This window comes from Amblyomma mixtum, chromosome 6 (assembly GCF_055824585.1).
Source record: "Amblyomma mixtum isolate Tamu chromosome 6, ASM5582458v1, whole genome shotgun sequence".
Taxonomy (NCBI): Eukaryota; Metazoa; Arthropoda; class Arachnida; order Ixodida; family Ixodidae; genus Amblyomma; species Amblyomma mixtum.
In genome coordinates this window covers 88,766,195-88,778,217 of record NC_143017.1, presented here as the reverse complement: position 1 = coordinate 88,778,217, position 12,023 = coordinate 88,766,195, and the positions used below count along the sequence as shown (strand labels likewise).

Here is a 12,023-nt window from a genome sequence, read left to right as displayed (position 1 = left end):
CATATAATGCGTCCAACAAGGCAAATAAACATATTGCGCAATCACATATAGTAAACATTACACATGGAAAGACAGACGATCCACGCAGGAACAAAACTGTGATAGCTGAAGTCGCGATGTGTACTTGCGCCATGCTGCAGTCGCGACAGCACCATATGGTTAGAATAATAGAGGAACAATGCAGAAATCAATACGAAAGTACGTATTTTTTAACTGCCAGCACGACGACAATTACTCTGCATGCACCCATAATTACAGAAGGGTATTCATTTGGTTCAGAGAAAAAGTAAAAGCAGTTAGCTAAAAAGGAAAGAATTTTTCCGGTCCTGTTGTACTCTTTCTCGTTGTCCTTTCGTTTAGCGCTGTTTTTTCCAAGAAACATCTACCAACTAGCTCAATTAGCTTCAGATTACCAACTAGCTTCAGATTAAGTGTGCTCAACTCTCCGTTTTATTGAGGAAAGAGAAGGACAAACGAAAGCCACGAATAATTCCGCAAGTTGAAATAACCAATATCAGAGTGTGTATGTTGGGAAACGACGCGTGGGCAGGGCTTTCAGTAAGCAAGGTCAATCAAGATCGGTTATTGATGTCCTCAAAATTTCCGTATTCGCATGGTAATTTTGATCATGATGCTAACTGATGCTTGCGTTACGTGACTCCAGGTGCATGGGCGTTGCTGCGAAATCAAACCCGAGTTAGCAATGTTCGCGCCAAAATGTCTTTTCTAGTCTGAATAAGACATTGTAGGTTCCGGCGCCGGTGGTTGTTTGGTCAGCGGTGCGTGAGAGTTCGAAAAATTTCGAGGGGGGGGGGGGGGGGGGGGGGCTGAAAAGCTCATCTAGCTTCGCCCCTGACACCAAGGGAACAAATGGATTTTGCTTCAGTCAGGTGAGGACATGCACGACGACCGCAAATATTTGTCTGTTGTATGGCTACACGCCTTAACAGGCTGGTTGTGTACAGGTAAGAAATTCGTGATGCTTATATTTTGAAGCTGCTGCATCCTATAGTTACATCTTAAGTTGTATTATCACTTTTGCACTTACTTTCAGTAAAATTTGAAGAAAAATGTTTGATGGCCTGGAAACCATGTTTAACATTTAGAAGCGCCAAGCATCTTTTAACAAACGCGCATTTATATAACTCGCTAGATCGTGTGTATTTTTTTACGACAGAAACTTGACAAGGTTATCGCAATTTGCTCCGCGATGTTTGCTTTTGCATCAAAATCGCTTCAATTAATAATAATCTTATGATCCATTGATATAATATATTGATATAATCCTATAAATCTGGGTGTATATATCTTAAACAATACGGGAGTAATTACTCATTGACGTCCACCCGAGAGCAGCCATACGGCCACAAAGGAAAGCTATACAACTTTCACAGAAACTTCGTAGTTAAAGAAAAATTCGTCCTGGTCCGGGGTTCGAACCCGGGACCACCGCTACACCGGAGCAGTCGCTCTACCAATTGAGCTAACCGGGACGGCAAGCTTATGGTAGGGCGAGAGCGAATTGATCTATAACTCGAAGTGGGAACAGTGGCCGTATGGCTGCTCTCGGGTGGACGTCAATGAGTAATTACACACTGTTCCCACTTCGAGTTATAGATCAATTCGCTCTCGCCCTACCATAAGCTTGCCGTCCCGGTTAGCTCAATTGGTAGAGCGACTGCTCCGGTGTAGCGGTGGTCCCGGGTTCGAACCCCGGACCAGGAAGAATTTTTAACTACGAAGTTTCTGTGAAAGCTGTATAGCTTTCCTTTGTGGCCGTATGGCTGCTCTCGGGTGGACGTCAATGAGTAATTACTCCCGTATTACAAATATACTCCACCTTGGGGAATTCCCCTAAATATTTGGTCAATATCTTAAACAACCGCCATAAAACTCCTTGGAAAGTGTAAAATAAAATTATTTACTTGAACGCGCAATTTTAATAAGTAAACAATCCAAAGCAGTGCTGAACACACGATTTTTTTACCCTTGTTTTCCGCGAAAGGTCGAGGCTGCGTATAGAAAAAATTTTTCACGGCCTATAACTTCTTCGTAATCTTTAGATTAAGTGTGCGTTTAGTTGACGTAAACAAATAACCGGAAACAAAGGGCGGAAAAAACGGGACAGGGCCGCAACTTCCAACTTCAATGAAGGACACATGAAGCTTTTGTCCTTTCTCTGTCTACGTCAATAAAGCGCACATTTATTTCATAAAAGGTGTTAGAAAAATTACGGAGTGCTTCCCCCCTTCAATTCCAGCGATGAGTCCTCTCCATGTCCATTTGTAGAGCTTCTGTCATCGATATTCGGAAGTACGTGTCTAGAGAGTCATAAGGGCACTGATTTTCCCTGCGTGTGCTCTCCAATCACAGAAAGTAAGCTTGGTTTCTAAAATTCTCGCTGCTGTAAAATATCGTTTCGTTAGTGCCGCACTAGTTCTTGATGAAGTTTAACCTGTGAATCGGCAGAAAAGTAAGGGAAAGAAACGGGAAAGTTAACATATAGGCAGACGTCCGAGCGACGGCTGAAAATCTTTCAAACCCACCTCTGAAGGTATCCCCGTGAATCTTACAGTCCATGTTTGTTCCGAGGTTAATGGCAGGGTGAAAAATTACCTATGCTTCAAATGAAAGGCCACCATCTCATGGCGGCCTTTCTACATGAGTCACTTACATCCTCAACGGGCATCACGTTTTTGACCGCTGCCACGCAATTTGGGCCGCACGCTCCCCGCAATTCGCCTTGTTTATCTGTAAACAAGGCTCTCGCCGGGACGGTAGTTGTTGAACCTATAGTTATCATTACCAGCGAGAGAAACACTCCGGTAAAATTTCCTACCAGCGCAGCCAGAGATGTTCTTCCGCCCTAAAATGTGTCCCCGGTGTTCAGTGAAGGTTCAGGGATCTTTTGCTTTATTGCTCTGAGAGCTTATCCTGAGTTCGTGTGTTTATAGCAACGCACATTTGGAATTAGGTTAGCCGGGGTACATTATCTTATCTGATAACAAGCACAAATATACCATACATCAAATGCATCAATGTAATATTAGACACTAGGCTGTCAGCTGGAATACCGCTAAGCCCGCGTGCACGTTTCCATGTATATACAGTAAAGCACTATAGGTATAGCCAGCATTTGTTTTTTTTTTCGGGAGAGGGCGGAAATGCTTGCATGCGCGGAACAAGGGGGAGGAGGGGGGAATTCTTTTTCAACAAGAAGACTGCGAAGAAAACTGAGCAGGAGGGGGGGGGGGGGGGGGGGGGGGGACTCAGGCCTTCTCTATAGAACACACAAGTGCGGCGAACTGGGCTTGTTGGTGAACGTTCATACTTAAAAAGCGCGAAAGACGGGACAAAAGAAAGAGACAACACAATCCGCCAGTTGTCAGTCAGCGCTTGTGTTGTCTCCTTCTTTTGTCCCGTATTTCACGCTGTTTTAAGTACGGACCTCTCTATAGGCCACCTCTGCTTGGGATATACATGCCTGGAGTTATGTATTGACCGCGCCTTGCCAACTAGCTGAAGATGGTGACGCCTATTATCAGTATCCCTTATTGAGAGCAACAAGACATGGTTTGAGCGTTAGCGCTGAACGGAATTCCGGTTCAGGTGTTAAGCGGAAAATGTATCAGCAGCAAAGCGCTGCGTTAACAAACACGCTGAACATAGTTCCTGACGTTAGCAAAGCGCTTATTTCTTCGGGCAGATTAGTTCGCCCTCAAGTAAAGCGCCTACAAAAAACACCATCTGAAGCAATGGTACTTGAAGGAAGTGTAGCGGCGCTTCGCCTCCGGCTAACAGGTGTTAGCCAGTTAACCAATTCCGTTCCTAGTTTTTTTTTCTTTTAATTTATTTTTATTCTCTTTTTACTGTTTCATGGTATTCAAAGAATTAAAAATTGCGCAAGACAGTTCGCTACAACTTTCCTTCGTATCTCGCTTTGCGCGATGCATTTCGCTCTCTTCCATTTGTTCTTGCAAATGGTGGAATCGCATATAATCCCCGATTATTGTATTGTAAACTTTCGTTGCCCTCTGCCTTGCAAAACGGGGCTCGAGCGCTATCAAGTGAATTTCTACCAACTTTTGCTCCAACCTCCCCGATTGGATTTTTGACGTAAATATAAATATTAATCTTAAAGAACGCTAAATCTTTCTTTCGCATTACGTATATGGTTTTCAAATTATATTTTGATGTAACACCTCATACAAGCACACACCAATGCAACCTGCAGTGAATGAGAATAAAATATTACTATCTAGCATTTTAACATGGTACACTTTCCGTCCCATTTTCATGAAAGTTTACCCTAATAAACTTCTGCCCAGACACTCTTTCTATAAAACTAAAATGTTAATTTTGAGTGGACATGCGAGGTTGACGTGCCTGTTAATCAGAACAAGTACGATATGTTTCGTTTTCTTAGCGTGTGAACTATGTTGATCACCATCAAGCCGCTGAGATTTTATAGGCATATTCACGGTATAGAGAAAAGAAACAGTAAGTCGAGAGCAAAAAAGAAAACGAATATATCAGGGCCCCCGGCAGGAAGACGGACAATTTCATTCAGATAAAGGAGATATATTATGGCTCTTGAGTTCAGTGTCATGCCGGCATACATTTGTAGAAGCCGAGAAGCCTCTTCCCGAACTACCCGGTTCTCCCCCGGGAAAAATGCCAGTCAGCCATCGCCGCATTTCCTTTGTTAGTAATTGTTCTAAAACATTACAGCACATAAGGCTCACGAATTTTCTAAGCTCCCTTTAGATAGACTCCTCTCTGAGTCAGCGCAGCGTCGTTTCTGCTAATCTAACTTACATCCTTTGCACATGCAACCCACCACATGATCAGAACAAAAATCACCGACCATACATTTCTTTGTTTCGAGAGCACTTGGCAAAGCATCCCATAAACTATGCATGCTTTTGAAGTGAAAAAATTAAATCTTGACAACCGTAAGAGCTCATATTCACATGTTCGCAAATTAGTGCGTGACTTTTTTTAAAAATAACCATAACTACCAATGATATTACCCCGCTCCAGTCTCAACAACGTTGCAAAGCGGTGAAATGAGCGATTAATAACGCTCGGTATTAATGAATGCAAGATCACGTGGGTTCGTATGTGCCATGTGAATATTACATGGGTAACGCGCCTTTAAGATCACATCATAAGAATTTACAGCCCAAGCAGTTCCTCTCTGAGACAATGTTTCGAACTAAATTGATATATGGGACACCTGTATGGCGCCGTTATTCACGAGAATATAATTATTTCATCGGGCATAGTCCAAAATAACCCTGTTCTCTTTATTCTCGCTAATTATAGCCTCACAGCCGAGTTTAATTGCCACAAAAAATATTCTCTTCTTGCCATATACAGAAAAAAGTGTTTCTTTTAACCATGTTTCACAAGTTGTACCACAATTGACCCTGTGCATGAGCGCCATCCCTCGACAAATATAACGGGCCGCCGCGGTGACTCCGTGCTTATGGCACTCGTCTGCTGACCCGAAAGACGCGGGTTCGACACCGGCCGCGGCGTTCGAATTAGATGGAGGCGAAATTCTAGAGGCCAGTGTACTGTGCGACGTCAGTGCACGTTAAAGAACCCCAGGTGGTCGAAATTTCCGGAGCCCTTCACTGCGGCATCCCTCATAGCGTGCCTGAGTCGCTTTGGGACGTTAAATCTTATAAACCATAACCAATCAATGAATATAACAAATATATCGACCCTATCCCTCATCTGCGCAACGTTGGCACTGACGGGTCTAGACAATTGTTGCTTTCCGTACCTTTTGCATCGATCCTCCAGCGATTGGATTCTCCTTTTTTGTTGGTATTCAAAATAATTTTACTTCTGAGCAGCAGGTACCCTGTTATATAACGTTGTATATTCAGATATGACTTGACGTACTGTATCTACCTGCGCAGTATTTTGTTTTTCACTATTTGTGCTTCTACTTATACCGCTCCCCTCCGGCACTGAGGGGTATAATAGCAATGAATAATAGATACATATTAGATAGAGCTACAGCGTATTAGATAAAGCCGTTACCAAGTAGTAACAAGAATGTTCTCGATAAGTTGCGCATGCGACCACATGCAACTTACCGCCTGTCCCTTATCCAGAAGCAAAACTATAGAAGCACCAAAAGTTTGAGACGGCTGCATTCCGCCTCCCCTCACATATTTGAAGCATCATGCATTCATTGCATATGCGCCTTCGCTGGTGTCACCCGCAGTACTCTCGTCACCGTCGTCGAAGTCCTAAACATACCCAACGATTCTGGACAAAAGCATTTCTGAGGGGAAGCCATTATGAACGCAATTTTTTCATACAATGTAAGATTTCACAACAGCAATCAATATATCCGCAGATCACCCGACCGCAGTCTTGCATTTTTTTTTTCTATTGACGCCTTTGCTATCGTCGAGAGCTTTCCCCAATGGTTTTCTATGGCAGACTTAGCTGCTCGATGCATTCGATGGAAATGCTTTAAAAGAAAGATTTTGCTACATATAAGAAGAATGGACGATTACCTTCAATATTTTCATAACAGTATCTTGCAATTTTTCACAATTTTGTCCGATAAAGTTGGACAAGGGTATACATGTCCGAAATTCACTGTCAGGAGCGTTAGTGCCGCATTAGCCCTTTTGTAAGCTTGCTGCCGCTGATGGATTGGCGACACTGCTGCAGCTAGGCGTTCAGACACCGAAAGTTAGCCTCGGTATATGGCAAATGTTGCATGTTTTTTTTTTTTTGCTTTTTTTTTAAATATGAGTGACATATTACTGGGCGACGCCCTGTAAGAGCTTGTTTATGACACTTTGTTGGCACTTCTTACACGAATAGTTACTATTTAGGTTCCATGAAGTTTAACGTCCCATAACGCCTCAGATTATCAGTGACGCCGTAGTGGAAGGCTCCGGATAATTTCGATCACCTGGGATTCTTTAACGTGCTCTGACATAGCAAAGTAAACGGGCCTCTAGCATATCGTCACCACCGAAATCAGACCACCCCGGCCGGAATCGAACCCTCGTTTTTCGGGTCAACAGCCGAGCACCACAACCACTGAGCCACCGCGGTGGCTACCATGAATGATTTGAAAACGGCGTTACACACTAGCTAATAGTGAGTGCACAGTTCGCAAAGGGAACTGCACTCACTTTCTAGCGGTCTCATTTAGTAAACTTTATTTCTTGAGCATTTCATCGTCGAAAAAAGAACCGATGCACTTTCCCCGTGCAAAATCCCCCCTATTTACATATGCCCCTCGCTATACGTCCACTCGCACGTTGAGCTTTTTAGTAAAAATAAAGCGCAACGCTTTCACAACTTCTACAAATAATACAAGAGGGCTACTGCCTTCTTGCAGCTACAGGTAAACTGACCAGAGCTCGGTAACCACTTCAACAGCCGCTGGAGTAAACGTCGCGTGATAAGGAGGTCAGCCAGCACTTCCCTCTCACGGCAGCCGATTCAAGTAAAACAAACAAAGTGAGGCAGATTTGCTCCTCCGTTAGCGACCCATGATCGCGCCGACTCATATGTGTACCATGCATCAATCGCCGAGTACAGCAACCGATGCTACCTGGACGAATGGCCGCACAAGGGACGCAGTGGCCACTTTCACGTGTATACACACCGCCATTTATCGTTCGCTTGATGGCACGAAATCACTCCGCGCGCCCAGGTCGGAGCATAAAAGCAACCCTGGTGTCATGCATTAGCCGCGACACACGTAAACACACATAAATACGGCCGTGTTTTCGAGGGCCGCAGAAAAAGAAGGCATTTCGAGGGGTGGGGGAGAGGGGGGGGGGGGGGGGGGAATATAGAGGGGGTACCGTCACGATCACCTGCGAATCGATGCAAGCGCGCGCCGCCACCATGTACACAGTGTGCTCGCATGCCGCCATCGCAGAGCAGTTCCTGTGCGCGGCCTCGGCATGCCGTAATGGCGGCCTTTCGCCATTTTTCTCCCGCCGTCTGCCTCCCCCTCCTCCTCCTTCTTTCCTGCTGCACCCTTCGCCTCTCCTCCCGCAGCAGAGTGGCGAGCTCCGAGGGGTCGTCCATCACTGTCGATGGCTGCCTTAAAAATCCATCGTCCTCATCAGCGCATGCGCGGCCTCGTGAACTTCCCCCACTTTTCCAGTTTCTCCTCTCCCCCCTTCCTCCGCGTGTTTTCGCTCGCTTCGGCTCCTCTTCCGCGTGGAACGCGATTCCCTCCTCCTCCTGACCACGCTCACCCCGGTAGCAGATACCGCATGCACTGCAATTCACTCCTGTTTGCGCTGGCTTGCTTAGCAGCGGGAAGCTTGCTTACGCACCCGGCGCCGACACGCCTGACTGATCCCGCGCTTCGATCGCTCGATCCTCTTACCTGCTGGACGCTTGAGAATGAAACGAGTTTTATGAGACCGCGTGCGCCCATCAGCGCACCGTTATGAACATTTTCGCCAATGGAGACGTCATCTGATCTTGTAATGGGAAGCTCAGGAGTAGTTGCCACAGGGTATCCATGTTATCGCTCCAAAATGTATTAGCTGGCGCATTAATACAACGCGTTGCAGTAAACATATGCAAGCTCGAAAAATTCCAAACTACGCAGAGCTGTCTACCGAGCCCGATTTATAATTATCGAGTCATGAAAAACCGATGTGATGGCATCCATATAATTAGAAGGAATACTACAGGTATACAACCAGCCATCGAAGGGTCTTAGGATATCTAGGCGCAGTTCTTGCTTGTGCTCACAATCAATTCAGTTGGGTCATCAAAGAGCGCTGACATGGTTTTTATTGACTTGTGGAGATTTCCGAGATCGTGAAAACACTACAGCTTGTTCAGGACAAAGAAGCACTAAATGAGGGCAGTTGGTTTACGTGTGAAATGTGTCGCCCAAAAATTTTTGCCCTTGAATTGAAACCACCTTTCGCTGTTACATTTTGTACAAATAATTACTTTTAAGCAACCTAATCAAGTTTGAAGTAATGGATCTCGTTGTGGCACTACTGAAATTACCTGCTAAGAACAGAAGTGACGAAGGACCTTGGCACAGAAGCTGGTGCAGTAGTTGCTTGTTGTTGCACGCACTTATATATGCTGTCGCCAGGTGGCTCTCTTGATGCGATCAGTGAACAAATGGTCCCTCAAAAACCTGCTATGAAAATAGCTAACTCTAAACATAAATGCTATACATAACTAACTCTAAACATAGTATGCATGCACTATACATTTTCAAAAAAATCCTAAAGATCAGTTCAAATTATGAAGCAAATATATTCAGAAACGAACTGGTAGCAGCTGCGGACGGCAGTTATACAATGAACATCATGATAATTATGTAGCTAAATAATCATTTTCACTAATTAACTTCAAAATGACAACATTGTGGGCTAACGCCTATGTGGAGTCCGAAGACACGAGCAAGACGACGCAGTTTTCAAAACCAATCTGCAAAGCTGCAGCAGCCGGAGCATTTTTCCGCGCAAAATCAAAATTAAGCGCCTGAGGTGAGCCGGATTATCGGTGAAAACGCGACGTCCGCTTATGACGTTTTTCAGTACTTAATGTGACCAATGCGAACTGCCGGCGTTCTTGTACAATGTCATGCGCATTCTTTTGCATCGCGTCTTGGTGCAAAGGAAAAGACACTATAGCTGCCAAAAGCGTAGTATTTACTTTTGAGAGGGACGACCCCAAAAAATCTGCATATCATGGTAATATGAAGCAGGCAGTTGGAATTAGGCGCGGGAGTCACTGGAACACTTAATCAGAGGACACTCCATTTGCGCCCAGCTTCCGGCGTGCATCACGCGCGTAGTTTCAGTTCCGTGCGAGAAAAATTGCAGTATTTCGTTGAAAGAAGTTCGGCACTGCAGGGTATGCAAAGTTAGCGGGACTTTATCGAACATATCGGCATCACTGATGACTTGACTGCTCGCAGGAACGATACAAAAGGGTTAATAAAGGAAAAAAAAATTATTTTTCAATGAAAACCTTTCGGGTTTCACAGGGAAGCACTTTCAAAAGCGTCCTTGCAAAGCTGCTGGCAGTGTCATTTAGCAAAACGTCCACTGACAGCTATGAAGGACTCTGGAATCTCAAAAAAATATTGTTTGCAACGATCAAGGCTTGGTTCTCGAATGATGCCTGAGGATTGCAAAACAAAAAAGTGAATTAAATTGAACAGAAACAACTGTGACCCTCTGAAGCTATACCTAACATGAAACCTGCTACTAAAATTTGTAAAAAGCCAGTGATAATTCTTTTTAAGCGATCTTGATTTCCTCAGGGCATAAAACGGTATGTACGACCCTAATGACACGACTGTTCAAAGGAAGCCCACTAATGGCCATTACAGTTTCACATTTTCAACAAACATACAGGTTCAGAAACCATAACTGTAATGCCTTCCTCAAATGATGTCCACCGAAAATTACAAAGAGTAGATGGTATTTCAAAAGACATGCTTATCCGCCCCGGTGGCTCAGTGGTTACGGCCCTCGGCTGCTGACCCGAAAGACGCGGGTTCGATCCCGGCCGCGCTGGCTGAATTTCGATGAAGGCGAATTTCTAGAGGCCCGTGTACTGTGCGATGTCACACACTAAACAATTTCTCACCCATAAGGGTGCAAAAAAGGGTGTGCCATAAATTTACACCCTATTTCACACCCTTTGAGCACCCTATTGAGCCGCAGCACCCTACAAGCAGGAAGCAAAGGGTGCATTTACCAGAAGGGTGTAAACGAGGGAGCAAGAAGGGTGCTACAACTAATGGGTGCTGAAGTGCTCACAAGGGTGTACATGGAACTGAGTATATTTATTAATGTACAGATAGATATAACCAAGATATAAGGAAATATCTAAACCAAAAACACGGCGAGAACTACAGCTGATATCCTTTGTACAGAATACATATTTATTTGCCTTGCAGAATACTACAGTTTGCTTTGTCATTCCTTATTGTCGAAAATGCATAGCGATTATGTGTGCATATTACTCATGTAATTTATAGCAGCGGCAAATACAAGCGATAAATGTTAGCACAGTGAACCAAAAATCCGATAAATGTAAACAAACCAAATGGCTGACATGGCGGCGCGCGGACACGCGCGGAGCATGGAAATGACTTCCAAAAGGTGAACTGCTCAGTTACGTCTTTAAGTACTTTCGAGCTTAGCGAACATGGAACGCCAACCAGCAAGAAACACGCAACCCAAAATTACCGACGGACGCGGGGAAGACCCTGCTTCACGCTCGGCCGCTGCGGTTGGCTGCTTTTGAGATCGAGAGTATACTAGCTATCCACGACAGCCTCTATTATAGTGTGAACAGATTCACACCAACAGTAACTTTTGTTAGCAGAACTAATTAAATATACTTTCTAGGTTTGGCATTGTGCACATTATTTTTTCGCGTCGCTTGTTTGTGGTGCGTGTCTGGTGTCCAGAGTACGCATTCGGTTCGAGATCGAAGGCGAATGAGTTCCCCTAACTCATTCGATGGTGAATGTCAATCGAACCTAATGACATTACATGTTCCCGAGTAGCAGTCGATTAATGACATTAGGTGCTAATGCCATCCGACGAGAATTAATTCATGACAATTAATCAATCAATTAATTCATTCATTAATGAGAATTAAAATTAATGACATTAAATTTGGTACTGCTCGAATCGTCTTAGCTTTGCAAGTGTGCCTGCGCAGTTAGAGCCTTAATACACCGATAACACTCACCAAGCGCAACGCACCAACCCATGATTGGCCTTTCGAGAACAAAAAGAACGCAAGCAACGCAAGCATGTAGGAAGGAAAACTCGTGAGAGGCCCTCGCCTGGCCACCCTCGCTGGGAGTCCTAGTCCTGTCAGTAAAGACTCAAACAAATCCCATAATTGTCTATCAATTTTAGAACTTTTAAGTTGTTCTGACACCTATGAAGAAATTCGTAAAATGCTCGTGCAATTTTAATGTGCCAAACTGCGCAGTTATGTTTTTTTTTCTTCCCGAT

The 12,023-nt window shown here is 44.4% G+C and overlaps 1 protein-coding gene across 1 annotated transcript in view; it reads right to left on the bottom strand.

Moving 5' to 3' along the window:
• LOC149339621 (uncharacterized) overlaps positions 1–12,023 on the bottom strand; it is a 180,913-nt gene that overhangs the window by 34,551 nt on the left and 134,339 nt on the right. The gene's annotated exons all lie outside the window — the stretch shown is intronic.